General features: G+C 35.4%; 2 long non-coding RNA genes across 2 annotated transcripts; one reads left to right on the plus strand and one right to left on the minus strand.

Moving 5' to 3' along the window:
* Positions 1-1112: 1112 nt before the first annotated feature.
* LOC130054174 (uncharacterized) lies at positions 1113-1346 on the minus strand. Its single transcript, XR_008802455.1, has 2 exons — positions 1277-1346; positions 1113-1150 (listed from the first exon to the last, which is right to left on the minus strand). It is a non-coding gene; the product is annotated as an uncharacterized LOC130054174 (long non-coding RNA).
* Positions 1347-1437: 91 nt separating this feature from the next.
* On the plus strand, positions 1438-4340 carry LOC125674371 (uncharacterized). Its single transcript, XR_007370103.2, has 4 exons — positions 1438-2366; positions 3033-3194; positions 3418-3523; positions 4266-4340. It is a non-coding gene; the product is annotated as an uncharacterized LOC125674371 (long non-coding RNA).
* Positions 4341-16065: the final 11725 nt, after the last annotated feature.

Consider the following 16065-nt stretch of genomic DNA (forward strand, 5'->3'; position numbering starts at 1 on the left):
ATGTAACGGTCCCCGTTACAATTAGAACTAGTTTGCAACTTGTGAAAATAACAACTGTGAAAATATCAATTTTTATTCAATGGATAAATTTCAGGATGAAAATGTAATAAATATATTTATAGATTGGTGTGATAAAAATGCCAACATGCATGTGCCTTCTTGTGCATCATCTTTTGAAAGTTAAATTTTTGAAGGACTATGTTTTTGTTGTTCATTAAAATCTTCTGAGGTTGATGTTATGGGTGTGTCTTAGTACTCCTTACAACTTGCTATGATCAAAATTACTTGCCACCACATGCATGCACATTCTGATGGGATGATTTTAAAATCAGCATAACTTTCTAACATATGATGTTATATGATACAAATCCATGTTGAATGAGAGTGCTGAGTCATACTTGCTTGCACGTGTAGATGCACATGCATTGCTTTTCTTTCATTTTTGGTACTGAAATGGTCACAAATTTGTTATTAAAGACTACAATAAAAATAATGATTATTTTGCTGTAGGTTTACAATTTGAATGCCAAATGCATGGTGTAAACCACAGATGCTAAATCGTGTGAATGCCCCTGCATTGTAATTTTTAACTTCTTTCATCAGGTTTTGCATGATCTCTAACATTTTGAGATTTCAATGAAATGTTCTGAAATTTATGTGGTAGATATATTTTTGGACTCTCAAGACTCTACTTAGTAGCATCGTCAATATGAGTTGTCTTACACATACGCGCAAACACCACGGCACGTGTGTTCAATTTTGCTAGGTTAAAGCAATACAAGCTGTAACTGACGGTATTTTTTCAACTATCCAATTATTCACCAAATAACACCTACCGGTATAACTAATATAGATCTGAAGAAAAATTCTGCAAAATAAACAAGTTGATATTGTTTGAGAGCACACATACAATGAGCGTTTCGTATAAACCGCCATTGTGTTGTATACACCCTTACAGAAATGAGATGTACCCGAAAGGTACCTAAAATGTATCTGTAAGGTACCCGAAGCAACTTTTTCCCTGAAAAAGGTACCCAAAAAGTACCCGCAAAAAACTTAGCCATTTTTCGACAGTACCCGGAACGTACCCGACTATTGTAAAAAGTACCCAAAATGTACCCAGATTAAAAATTGAAAAGTTAAAATGTACCTGAAATGTACCCAACAGAAAAATATAAATGTTCAAATGTACCCGAATTGTACCCAGGGTATCAATTAAAGAAGTTAAAATGTATTCGATATGTATCCACTTTAAAGTTACTAAGTTGAAATGTACCCGAAATGTACCCAACAAAAAATATTAATGTTGAAATGTTTACCAGATATGTACCCTGGGTAAATTAAAAAGTTAAATTGTACCCGTAATGTACCAACTTTAAATGTGACTATTGAAAATGTACCCGAAATGTACCCATTTAAATAAACCTTGTAATTTCACAACAGATACAAATAATATGAAAATAAACATTAAACAATTTCACAACTGATTTTGAAAGCTTTTATAGTCAATTGTACCAGCATTATGTACCCAACTTCAATCTGGCATGTTTTTTTTTTATTGATGTATGTATGTTGTAGACATTTTTTGTTTAAATATATATATATATATATATATATATATATGAAATAGTGCAAATCCTGTTGATGTTAATGAATTTTAATTTATCTATAAAAAGGTTTTTTTTGTTCTGCCATTAAGGTAGCTATAGTATTAAAGGAAATCTGAAGGATTACATGAAGGGATCCATCCCTAAACCTCTAAATGGAAAGCTATTTTCCATTTTTAAAAACATAACAATCAAAAATAAATAATTGTAGAGACCTATAGTAGTAAGATACTCTTTTGAACTTGATAATGCTACATGATTGTTAGTCTGCAGCAATTTCATAAGAAAAAATTATATATATGTGTGTGTGTGGTAAACAATCTGTATATATCATAATACATACATATATAGATCTATCTGTATATGATTTTTTATTTTTTTTTATTTATTTGGGGGGGGGGGGGGGGTGTTTTTTTTAAAAATATTGATATACACTCTATGTCAAAAGATGTCCCTGCAGAAGGAAATTATTGAAGATCATCATATTATTTTTATAAACTAGTTAACTTATTAATTAATTAACCAATCAATTCAGAGCGGGTCTTCACAGTACTTGGCTCTAACAACCGTAAATTGAGATCGGGTTCCTGATGAAAAGCATCGGGTGTGCACTCCGAGTTCCCGCGCTTAGTAAGCATGCAGACGCCATGTTTATGATGTTGTGACATACCGTAAACTTTATGAACAGACAAAGAATAGCCTTCAACAGGGACCCGAGGGATTTTGTGGTGTTATCCTGAAGAGACTCCCAACCATTAAGTAAGTGATTTACACACTAGTGTATTTTGTAGATTCTTTGACTTCATGCCAGTCATGATCACTGATAATCCGAAATTCCTCCGATTCTTATCCCTTTCACATTTGTGTCTGATGATCTTCACTGCACATAACATATAGAGAAAGCAAGGGTAACAGTCAGAGGTATCTTGAATTATGTAACTCATGTGTCTTTTGTAAAGTAGGACAATGGAATTCGCTAACTAGTCTAAATGCGTCTATTGTCGGACACTTAAGACGATTTTCATTTTCTACCCGGCACTTGATAACCCGCGATTTGCATCAACTAGATATATACTCGCTAGACACAGCAATGCTATTTCATTTGTAACACCTCATAGTTTAACCACTCTTATTATGTACAAAGCAGGTCATACTGAAATAACTTAAGTAACGTCGGCATTATGTTAAAATCAGCTCGATCCGCTCCTTTATTTTTATGTTGTCGCAATATGAGGAGCGGATCGAGGAGCTGGTTTTAATCAGATTGGTCCGAAGGAACAGTAAGAGTTATCAATTGACAAGTAAAAATGTAATTTGATAGCACAAGTGACCAGTGATTAGAAATATTTATTTATTGTCCTGTAATTTGGTTATTGGAAGGTCTTTGGTATCCTTTGATTATTTACAATTTCATTTCTCTTTCAGAATATAATTCATGATAGATACAGAATTTATATGGTGTGACCACTGACCAGACTGGTTTTAATATGCCATTATGAGAATTACACTATGCAGACCTGGATCAATGTTTATATAGTTCCAAAATGAGTTTACTCTGAATGACACTTCAGTTCATGCACATTTTAGGTAAGTCCAATGAGACTACTAGGCCTATATGTATAGTGGATGGGAAGTCCATGACCCTGATATGTCTTAAATTTGTCTGACAGCAAGTCAAATTGGGATGACTAATTCCACTATCAGTTTCAAATCACTGATTTAATTTGAACAGATCATACAAACTGTTTCTATTAATTTTAAATAGATATATAACATGCCCACAAAATAATTGCATTATTATTTTTTTTAGAATGTACGTCATCAATGTTCTCCCAAAGGAAAGTGAGCAAAAAGTTATCCAGAGAATCAACGTTTTTTTAACAGCACATTTTTGTGAAACTTTTTGAAATGCACAGGTAATATTGCTGTTAAAATATTTTGTATCCTATGATCTGTAATAAAATATAAGTGGCATATTGATATAACTTTAACTTAGTTATAACTTTTCAACTAAAATGGGTAGGGATTTTATGTTTGCCATTTTTATTCTTTGTGACAAGAAAATATTTTTTAATATATATACAAACTGTACATATAAGTACCTCATTAATGACCTTTTGACCTACTAAGGCTTTCTGATGGTACCAAATTTAATCTTCTGACCTTGACATGAATTTTGACCTACTTGTCTTGAAAACCGTTAAGTTTGGGGGCATCCATGGTTCACATTCATGTCTTGTTGCTGTTCAGACTATGAAAAGATGTTGCTGTTAAGAATGATTATCTAGCACAACCATTTAATGCAAAGTTAGATAAGTTAAAATATTTTCATTGCAATCTTGGTATTGTATTGCATGTGTTAATCATTTATGATGAAAATGTTTTTTTTTAAATTTCTTTCATTTATGCACTTATTTACATGTATTTGTTAGATTTTAATCGAATTAATAATAAAGGAACAATATCCAAGAAAATATAATATATAAGTATATTTAATTTAGAAAGTTAAAAGAGACGAAACGAGTGTAAAATAAAGATAATTTAAAGCGTCAAGTCAACTGAATTAAAGACAAAGAAAAGTGCAGTAAACTACATTCGTATTGTGATTTGGTTTTATTATATTTCATTAAATGGATTTTTTTTTTTTTTTTTTTGCAGGAGAAATAGGATTACGAAGAAGAGAAGCTTTGTCATAATTTTTCATAGTATGAATTAAATGCAATTTCCCATATATTAAGATTCTTCATTTTTTCAGGACACATGGTTGGTAATATTCATGAAAACTAGCAGAACTCCAGTACATTTGAAGTGTTAGTCAAGCATACTTTAGGAGAGGCAAGCAAAGTCTGGAAAATGCCATAAATGGTACCCGAAAAGTGCCTAAAATGGCACCCAGAGTGTACTTAAAATGGTACTTATGCTGTACCCGGAATGTACTAAAATGGTACTAAAGGTACTAAAATGGCACCGGGTTTGTACCTAAAATTGTACCCGTAAAGTACCTATAATGTACCTAAAATGTACCCAGTTTGTACCTAAAAACTGTCTAAATTGGTAACCGGATTTTACCAATAATGTACCTAAATAGTACCTATAATAGTAGCAGAATTGTACCTAAAATGTACCAGAAAAGTTTCTGAAATGGTACCTGGATTGTACCTGAAAAGTACCTAAAATGTACCTGGGTTGTATCAATAATGTACCCTGAAAATGTATCAAAGAAATGTACCCAAAAAGTACCCCAAAATGGGAACAACAATGTTGACAAAATTGTACCTAAAATGTACCCCAAAAATTAAAACCTTAAAAAGTTGTACGGGAAAGAAAATGTACCCGAAAAAGTACCCGCCTCCAGCTAAAAATATTTTTAAAGTCCGGTTCCATAAAGGGTAGACTTTTAGGTACCCTTTAGGTACATTCTGGGTATCTTTTGGGTACTTTCCGGGTACTTTTTAGTGTACCCGAAGCGTACCCAAAGTGTGTACCCAAAAATATTGTACCCAGAAGGTACCCTAAAAATTGATACTTGGAAAGTTGGAAATAATAAGGTACCCAAAAGGTACCCCGGAAAATTTTAACTTAGACAGTTGCATGGGAAAGAACAATGTACCCGAAAAAGTACCCGTCTGCAGCTAGAAATATTTTCAAAGTCCGGTTCCAAAAAGGGTATACTTTTAGGTACACTTTAGGTACATTCCAGGTACCTTTTGGGTACACTCCGGGTACTTTTAGGTGTACCTAAAGTGTACCCGTAAAGTACCCAAAGTGTACCCAAATTGTACCTGTAATGTATCCAAAATGTACCCAAAAGTGTACCCAACAAAGGTACCTAAAATGTACCTTTTTTCTGTAAGAGCACGGACATGGGAACGATGATTGCCGAACATAATCGGGTTGCTGAGACCGAGGCCATATACAAAGACGGAAACTGACGCGAGTAACTACACGTGTCGTTTGTTTTAAAATATTACGTTGTTTCATGAATGACTAGAAATACTATGTAAGTGTAAAAAGGTAATAATTACGCAAATGTGCCACTCAAATGAAATTTTGATTGTGAATTTTCTATAAAATTGGTATGTTAAACTGTTTACAAATCTAACACGTGCTCAGTGCCTCTCTTTCGCTTTTTCCGAACTGGTGACCTCCAAGGTCAATGCACATCGGAGGTTACGAGCAGGAATTACTGACAGGATGACAATGATTCATGAATTAACATTTTTTGCTAATTTGACGGGTTTATTGCTTCAGATTCACTCTGATTCTATTAAGTTATATATATTCAATCACATATGTTGACTATTTGTTCTTTTATTTTTTAATTTATTTACTGTCAGTTACAGCTTGTATTGCTTTAATATTCGAATAAATTTCTTATGAATGCGAAAAATGGAATGATATTGACATCACAGGTACTTAACTATAAAAGATGATTGGTTGTGCTGAAGCACAATAGCACCACTTTTTAAATGGGGGGGGGGGGGGGGGGGGGGGTATTTGGGGAACATCCGTAACGGTCCCTGTTACAATTAGAACTAGTTCATGATTGAAACTGACACACACACACCTGTAACAGGATCTTCTGGAATCCCATTCCAAGGAGCAAAATATCTAGATACAAAATCATACAATTCTCCCTCTGTACTAGTTGTACCATTTTCATGACTTTCTCTTAAGGTCACTATAACACCTTTCACCTTTCCAGTGACCTCAGCAGCCATCATCCTTGCAGTATCTGGTTTTAAAGACTCTAGATGTTTCCTGAAATTTAGAGATAAAAATTCCAAGTACTTGACACCTAACCTATATTCACCAATAATCACATCTCTAAGCATTCCTTAGAATCATAGTAATCAATTAACGTATCTCAAACCACTCCTTATCACATAAGTTGATTGTGTCCAAATATTTAAAACTGATGACAATGGACATGCAAACACTAGTCAGAATACATTTAGGTTACATATCACCTATATACATGTATAATCTAACCTAAAAATACCAGTACCAAATACAAGGCTTTATACTTCTGACATTATGAATAATGATAGATTTTGTAAAAGACTAATGTATACCAATAAACTGTATATCATTTTAATTGATGTCTTTGAAAAGTAGATGTAAAATAGATCTAGAGCTGAAACGATGCGATACATATTGCAATACTTATGCCACTATTCAATATTTTCAATACGATACAATTTACAGAAGAAACCAATAATAACATTGAAGAAAACATTAATTACCAAGAATCAAAACCTTAATTTTAGAAGCAAAATGTTTCCAAACTGCCAAACGGTAAGATACCTGTTGGCTCTGTAGTTTAAACTAATAAAGTTCATTATCACCATTCACAACGTCACATTCGAGGAGTCGTCACTGTGGAGCATGAGGGCTCGGCTCTGAAGCGGAGAAAATGCAGTATCACCGAATACGAGATCGATTTTCTCATAAACTACATCATATTTCTGCAAACATCATATTGCATAGAGTGTGGTAGATATATTTTGATCATTCAACTTTGTCACCGAATTTAAGAAACCCGTACTTAACTCAAACACTTCATTCGCGTTTCACGAGTAGGTCTAAAAAGTTGAAATTGATGATTTCAACCCATCTTTCTCGGTCATTTCATTTCTCTGCCTACTTGATTTGTTTGATAGAGAGTATGTATATCCCGATACCATGATTGTTGATGATTATATCGCCCTTTTACTTACATTTCACATGTAATTTGCACAAAATCTTACCAATTTGCAATGTGTTGCATGAGGGCTCAAATCTGGTATGCCGCGAGGAGTATGCTACATACATTTTACTGTATCGCGAGGCTTTGAAGTTTGACCTTAGGGCTGATTAACATTAAGTTTACCATGACCCTTTAAATATCACAGATTTGTCAGGTTTTCTTTTCATATTTCAGAGTAAATATGATGCGAAAGAAGTCAAATCTGTCAATGAATAGTATGAAAAAGTGGGCTATCGGCGAAACTAAAACCTTTAAGCTCCTACATGTATACCATCGAATCCATGTCCTGTACTCAAATCGCCCTCACCTGTTAGAAAGCATACTTGTACACCCTTGAAAGGACTAACGCCAAAACGAAAAAAATACTCTCTTATGAGTTGCCATGAAATATTAAGGTGATTCCACCCTCGGGGTTGCAAAAAAGCGGTAAAACTCCTGGTAAAGCCTCAGGTTTCACAGCTTTTTTGCAACCCTCGGGTGGAATCACCTTATATTTCATGGTTACTCATAAGAGAGTCTTATAATCTTACATATGATAGATATGAGAGAATATGTAAGTTACAGAGGTACATGTAAGTTGCAGGCTAGTTGTGTATTGATTATTACGTCATGGGATATGAAAGATAAACGTCACGTGATATGAAAGATAGAAATATCTTTCATACCTTTCTTTCATAGAATATCTGTATTTTACATACGTAGATATGAGAGAAAGAAAAATCTCACATGGCTGTCTCATATGGGTAATATAGAATATCACATTCTAATGTTGATCTCGGACCTGGGATTGGCCCCGAGAGTTCGGTCGCCCGGCGAAGATATGTGTGATACAAATGGTCACCAGCGACCATATGTGCGGCACGAATGGTCACCGGGCGACCGAACGTGCCATGTGGGTGGACACGATTGGTCACCAATTTTAGGCCATACCCTCGCAAGCACAAATGGTCGCCACCCAAGCCCCCAAACTTTAATGGGCTAGAAATTGTGACTTCTGCTGAATTCACAAGGCTATGTAATAATACAATTGTAATTTAAATCAGCAATTAGACAACTATGTATACATGAATTTGGCAATTCAAAATTAGTGTAACCCATCCATTTGTTGTGTTTCCTATTCATTTTGAAGTCAATTAATTTTAATCAAATATGCCATGAAAAGATCATGAAATTTATTTACTAAAAAGATATAATAATTTAACAAGCTAGCTATTATGATATATTCTGACACAAATATGACAAAAAAAACCAATGATTTGAAAGTTTGTCCAGTCTATTTGTTTCTGCAGTTAAAGGTTCATTTAATATCCAAATATGTAACTGTATATATATATATGTGCTTATTGATAGCTGAAGAAGCTAGCATAGTTCGACAAGGAGTCCGGTATCAGAAAAAAATTCCATGCATTTATTATGGTTTTAAAAAAATAGGCACACCACGTCAACCAATTAAAATCAGCGTTACATCGGTAAATGCGAGTGATAAACCCGGTTTATCTATCGTTAATGCGATTTAAAATTTCTTTATATGTTTAACAATAACATTACAACTCATATTAACGGTCGATAATGTGAGATAAAAAATGTAAACTATCGTTTAACCCACTTTATCGACCGTTAATTCGAGTTAACGTGATAAACTAACTTTATCGACCGTTAATTCGAATTAACACCGTTAAACTAGGATTAACGGTCGATAAAGTTAGTTAATCTCCGTTAAAGCAGGTTTATCTAATTAATGTGGTTCGTGCGTGCCATACCCCATTCCCAAAACCCCAAGTTTGCTTTTCTCCTCCTCTAGCACTTATTCCCCTTCCTTCTCTTTATTCCTTTTAATCCTCCTCCTTTTCCAAATTCCTCTTCAATTTCTTCCAGTTTGATTAAACCGAACAACGAGTCTTTTGAAATGGCGGGTAATAGCTAACGAAGATGCGGCACGAATGGTCCCCGGCGACCAAACGTGCGGCACGAATGGTCGTCGGAGACCCAACGTCACGAGGGGACCAAACGTGCCGTATCACAGTCTAACTGCCGTCCTAACTTAAACATGTGAAACACGCTGCACAACTGTGCTGCAAACTAAATGTCCATATTTAGTATAACGTACTGCCTTGTAGTACTAAAGTAGTACTGCAGGCCAGCATGTACTGCAGAGCAATACATTATGGCAATTGTACTGCAAGACAGCATATGTGCTGCAAGACAGCATTTTGCAGTCCCAATTTACATATTTGAAATGTGCTGCAATTGCGCTTTTTCCATGTTTTATGCATGACTGGAACATAAATTTTGTTGGAGTCTTTTTCAATAGTTATTGTAAAAAATCTTGTTAGCCATGAAATATTTCATAAGTCTTAGTTATATTTGAATAATCAATATGTTTCGAAATATTGAATCCAAAAACAATAACTCTGTTTTCATTAAATTATATTTCATTATGCGATAGATTTCCTTTATTTGGAATACCCGCGATTTCACATTTCAGTCATATTGCAGGAATGCGGTAAAATGAGTACTGCCACCTGCCGACTGATCAGACTTTGCTCAAACTACAGAAAAAATACTCATGTGATTAATTAACAGATTTGATATATACATGTATTTTCTTTAATATATTACATGTACATGTATTCCTTTTGTGATTAATGAGTTGAAATTTTCAATTAATGAACTGATCATTTACACAATCAGTGACCGAGTTTCATCAACTGCCTATATTCAGATGTCTTATTTTCACAGCTTTTCCATTGGCACATAATCCCGATCGTGATGAATAGACAAACGTAACAATATAAAAATTAATTTTTGTTTCTACACCTGTTGATCAAACATATATAAGATTTGAACTTAATCTGTAGTTTACCACTCTGAAAGTACACTGCAAGTTTCAAATGAATCCTCCCAAGCATAACGGAAACAAGAGGCCCAAGGGGCACATTGCTCACCAGAGTCACCTTGGCTCATATTTAAAGATTTTTCCTATATATTCGGATGTAAAACTTTGATCCCTATTGTGGCTCCAATCTACCCCGGGGGCCATGATTTTTCAAAATTGAATCTGCACTATGTCAGGAAGCTTTCATGTAAATTTCAACTTTCCTGGCCCAGTAATTTTTGAGAGGAAAATCTTTAAAGATTTTTCCTATATATTTGTATGTAAAACTTTGATCCCCTATTGTGGCCACATCCTATCCTCAGGGGCCATTATTTTAACAAACTTGAATCTGCACTATGTTAGGAAGCTTTCATGTAAATCTCAGCTTCTCTGGCTCAATGGTTCTTGAGAAGATTTTTAATGATTTTTCCTACATATTTGTATGTAAAACTTTGATCCCCTATTATGGCCCCATCCTACCCCTGGGGCCATGATTTTGACAAACTTGAATCTGCACTATGTCAGGAAGCTTTCATGTAGATTTCAGCTCCTCTGGCCCAGTGGTTCTTAAGAAGATATTTAAATGACTCCACCCTATTTTTGCATTTTTGTGATTATCTCCCCTTTTAAGGGGCATGGCCCTTCATTTGAACAAACTTGAAAGCTCTTCACCCAAGGATGCTTTTGGCCAAGTTTGGTTGAAATTGGCCAAGTGGTTCTGGAGAAGAAGTCGAAAATGTAAAAACTTTACAGACAGACGGACAGCGGACAACAGGCGATCAGAAAAGCTCACTTGAGGGTTCAGCTCAGGTGAGCTAAAAAGTCTGGAAAACCAATGGGACAGACGGACTGACAGATAGATGGAAGAAAAAACCTAAATTTCCCTTCGGTTTTAGAAACAGGTAGGAGACTAAAAAGTAGATAAATCACTGGATAAACTTGTTATAAAACCAACTTTTCATTGAAACTAAGTTTTGCAACTTTCATTCATTTAATGCAACGGAGTCGATTACCTATATGTACTTTAAAACTGAGCCTTCCCTCACCTTGCACATTTAATAATATCAACAGTGTTGGTTTTACAATATAAAACTTTTGCCAAATTATTTACCTTGTGATATTGTCTGCGAGTCTCACTAACAGCTTTTTTGTATGGGGGGAAAATTCCACCGTTTCTACATCATCAAGGGAAGAAATCAACTGAAATTTTTTAATAATTAGTGCAAACTAATAATCAATAACTATATCCTTAATCTCACTCTTGAGGAAGAGGAAAATCAGATATTCAGCCAACATGAAAGGATCTGAGAAAATGTGTTACATATAGTTTCATTGCATAGAGTTTAAAGAACCAAATAAATGTTACTAAATCAAAATCATTTGTAATGGGTGAGGCATAAGGGCTATAGGAAGATGCAAGGATTCTTAATGATTACCTCACCCTATTATATAATAATCCAGATTACATGACCTACTTACTTCTAGCAACTGGATGTAGTCAGTCTTATCCTACAAAGATAGAAAGCAGGAAGTTTAGAGTACCCCATGCATTCATCCTATTGAACGCCCCAAGCATGTAGAAAATTGAAAATGGGGTGATAGTTACTGTAAAGGGCTTTAATTTCGTGGGGCTAAAACTTTGCGATTTTTATCGTTAGAAACCCCTTCGAATAGTTCATGTTTACTCACTATGATTCCATGCTTACTAGGGATTAAATTACCTCCCGTATCTTGTAAAAAATAGTACAACGTATTTTCCTTCAAATAATACAATAATTATAGTGTTCGTGACCATTGCTGAAAATCAGAGTTTTCCCTTAAGTTATCAAAATAAATACTGTCACTTGTATTTGTTCAGTGATGTCGCTTCTCAATTGGTTAGTCCCGTGGGGATCCGGGTTAGAATAGGTCTTCAGTAACCCCTTGCTTGTCGTAAGAGGTGACTAAATGGGGCGGTCCTTCGGATGAGACAGCAAAATCCGAGGTCCCGTGTCACAGTAAGTGTGGCACGATAAAGATCCCTCCTGCTCAATGGCCATAAGCGCCGAGCATAGGCCTAAATTTTGCAGCCCTTCACCGGCAGTGGTGACGTCTCCATATGAGTGAAATATTCTCAAGAGGGACGTTAAACAATATTTAATCAATCAACCAATCTCAATTGGTTAAGAAAGAACAACCCCAGTATTAGTGCACCCCCATCATCAATACATTGCACATCGATAAGCTCCGTCCATCGTAGTTACGTCTTAGTGACGTTTCTGGGTCGTACATTTTATAGTTAACAGGGATGGCGGGCGAAATCAATTTAATTAACTTTGATTCCGTCCGACAATTCTTTGGATTTTTCCAAAATACTGAGAATTCCAAGAGAGCAAAGGAGAGAGGGTACAATTATTTCATGCATTAAAATTATGTTCAACCAGTCATGAATCCATCGATATAGCGACAAAATGTACTTGAATTAAAAGATTTAGATGCATGTTCATCACATAAAAATTCTATGAATTATGCAATAAATCCATTATGAAACGTACATGTTCAATATCTTTTAGAGTAAGTGATACTTAATTGTTCGCACTTGTTGGCACAATGTATACATTAATACACTACAAAAACCTTGGCTTGATTGAAATAGTCCCTCGGCCCTCTCATGTACTAGTATGCGACAATTAACAGTGGTATAAACCTCGTGGACCTAAAATAAATCCTGAACTGGTACAGTTGCAGTCATGGTTTTTGCAAAACCTAAACAGACTCTAAGACGAAAAGGCATGTTCACAGCATAATGCCAAAAAACCCTAGACACTAAATTTGGTTGAAATCCAACGGACTTAATGTTTTGGCCGCCATTTTCTTGAATGGCGGCCATTTTGAAACATCTGAAAATAGATTGGAAGGAAATATTGATGCTAAAAATGAACTTTGGACCCTCCATTTACCCAAGAACCCAAATGTTGTAGAGATTTTAACACTTTGAAATATTTCGGTATATGGCGGCCATTTTGAAAATGGCGGCTCAAACAAAATTTTTGATGGTGGAAATGGACTCGTGGTCACCAAATTACCCTAGAAATAGAATTTGGTTGAAATCCGACAACCTTGATTTTTTGACGTTTTTTGGCCGCCATTTTGAAACGGCCGCCATTTTGAAAATTTGAAAAAACCCTTCAAAGGGAAAGGCAACCCAAAATATTTTTACATGATAAATGATAGGATTAATCATATGATAAAGATTTGTCATACAATTCTGTTGATATATGGCCTAGATAAGCTTCAGGACTAATTTGAAAACGTCAAAAATTGAAATTCCTGCGATCTATAGGGACTGCCATGATGTGTAACTCTTTTGTATTCAAGACCAGAAAAATCAATAATTTTGACGTCACACCGTTTTTTCCGGATTTGATGAGATTCTAAGATCATCCACAGGTGCTTGGGTTCAGGACCCCCCCCCCCCCCCCCCCGAATAAGCTACATGAGTTGATTTAATTATTTTTTTCTTAAAAATATTTCTAATGTATATCAACTACTTGCATCCAAAATAAGCCGTTTAAAAAAAAAAAAAACCCTCACTGGTTATTATAACAGAACTTATAATAACCAGTGAGGGTATTTTTTTTTAAAAAGGGCTTATTTTGAACTTTATGGGTATGCAAGACGTTGTTGACATGCATTAGAAATATTTTCAACAACAAAAATTAATTAAATCAACTAATGCAGTTTATTCGGGGGGGGGGGGGGGGGGGGGGGGGGGGGGGGGGGGGGGGGGGGGGGCTGAACCCAAGCACCTGTGAGATCATCAAAGATGTGCATGTGGTAGACCTTACGAATAAATAAGTTGATGCCTTAAATTCCTGGCAAGCAGTTAATTACACTAATGCGAAGGAGAGATGTGAAAAAAGTGTTGTCGTTTTTTCGAAATTCCCGACTCAACCAAGTCATTTGAATTGAAAAGACTACTAAACTGTGGATCAATCATTTGCGTAATGACACGTTGAGATTCAAGACATTTGTACCGTCTGCCTGCTCTGCGACTTGATTGAATGTCTTCTTTTCTTAATTTATTCTTGCGAAAGAGCGGGCTCAAATCTATACGGCTCCAAACTTAACTGTTCGTGACTTGTCATGTTTACAGTGCTGCAGATGAAATAAACCGGAAGAGACGGTGTGACGTCATAAATTAAACTTCAATGGCTACTCTCTTAGCGGCGGGTAATTCAAAATACATGATAGATTAATATTGATTTTATTGTTAAGCAAGGATTTTTGTTGTTAAAGACTGTTAATAACGATATCAGTAAGTAATACTTTATTCATAAAAGTAACTATGTGGTTAGGGTTGCCTTTCCCTTTAACAAATGATACCTGTGAAACTGTTTCATTGAGGGGAAAGTTCATAACAAATCCACTTTCATCCTTGGATACCACCAAATCACCACTAAGAGAGTCAAAGGTCACACTTGTAGAAGGATTACCTAACATGGTACAAGGACATTCATTAAATCTTTATCAAATGGATGCAAATCACTTTCTTCAAAGTGATACAATTTCTCATTTTTAGAAGGTGACGTAGCCAACCTCGATATAAGTAAGCATTCAATTCATGATGGCTGGCTGTCAGCTGATTTACTATGATTTTCATTTGAGCATTAATTACAAATCTTATAACTCATTTCCCAATGGGTGATGAAAGACTTAAATGGGGAGAGGGGGCATTTGGGGAACATCTGTAATTGTAATGGGGACCATTACAATTACTGTAAAACTAGTTACATTTTATACAGTCAAATAAGGAATAGAGCATTATGGTTTACTATTATCATTTATAACAAGAGGCCCATGGGCCACATCACTTACCTAAGCCACTTTGGCCCTATCATTGTTCATGGTCAACATCAAAGTTTAACAAAGTCTTACCATAAAGAACCTATATACAAAATATGAAAACCCTACCTTAAATAGTTCAGGAGATATTAAATAGGTCAGGTTTTTATTAAATTAGGTCAAACTCCAAGTTCAAAAGATCAAACACCATTGTGGTACAATGTTTTGCCAGAAAGAATCTCTATACAAAATATATGAAAGCCCTACTTAAAATAGTTTCTGATATACTTGATAGGTTATATAATTGTTTTCTTAAAAGTAGGTCAAACTCAAAGTTCAAGGAAACAAGGTCAGTCTAAGGACGTGATATGATTGTTTAACATCCCGCTCGAGAATATTTCACTCATATGGAGACGTCACCGTTGCTGGCGAAGAGCTGAAAAATTTAGGCCTACACTCGGAATAAGGCCTTTGAGCAGGAAGGGATCTTTATCATGCCACACCTGCTTTGACACGGGACATCAGTTTTTGCGGTCTCATCTTAAGGACCGCCCCATTTAGTCATCTCTTACGACAAGCAAGGGGTGCTGAGGACCTATTCTATAACCTGGATCCCCACGAGATGACATGTTATGAAATGAAAGGCCTAATTATTTTCTTAAAAGTGGGTCTTACTCAAGAGTTCAAGGCCACAAAGTCATGATATGAAATGAAAGGCCTTGCCATAAGAAATTTATATACAAGATATGAAAGATCTACCTACACAGTTCAGGATATGGGGCTCACGGCGGGTGTGACCGGTCAACAGGGGATGCTTACTCCTCCTAAACACCTGATCCCACCTCTGGTGTGTCCAGGGGTCCGTGTTTGCCCAACTATCTATTTTGTATTGCTTGTAGGAGTTATGAGATTGATCACTGTTCGTTATCTTCACCTTGCATTGAATAGGTAAGAATTTTTTTCAAAAGTAGGTCAAACTTTCAGGTCAAGGTCACAAGATCACACACTTG

The sequence above is a fragment of the Ostrea edulis genome, chromosome 4 (assembly GCF_947568905.1).
Source record: "Ostrea edulis chromosome 4, xbOstEdul1.1, whole genome shotgun sequence".
Taxonomy (NCBI): Eukaryota; Metazoa; Mollusca; class Bivalvia; order Ostreida; family Ostreidae; genus Ostrea; species Ostrea edulis.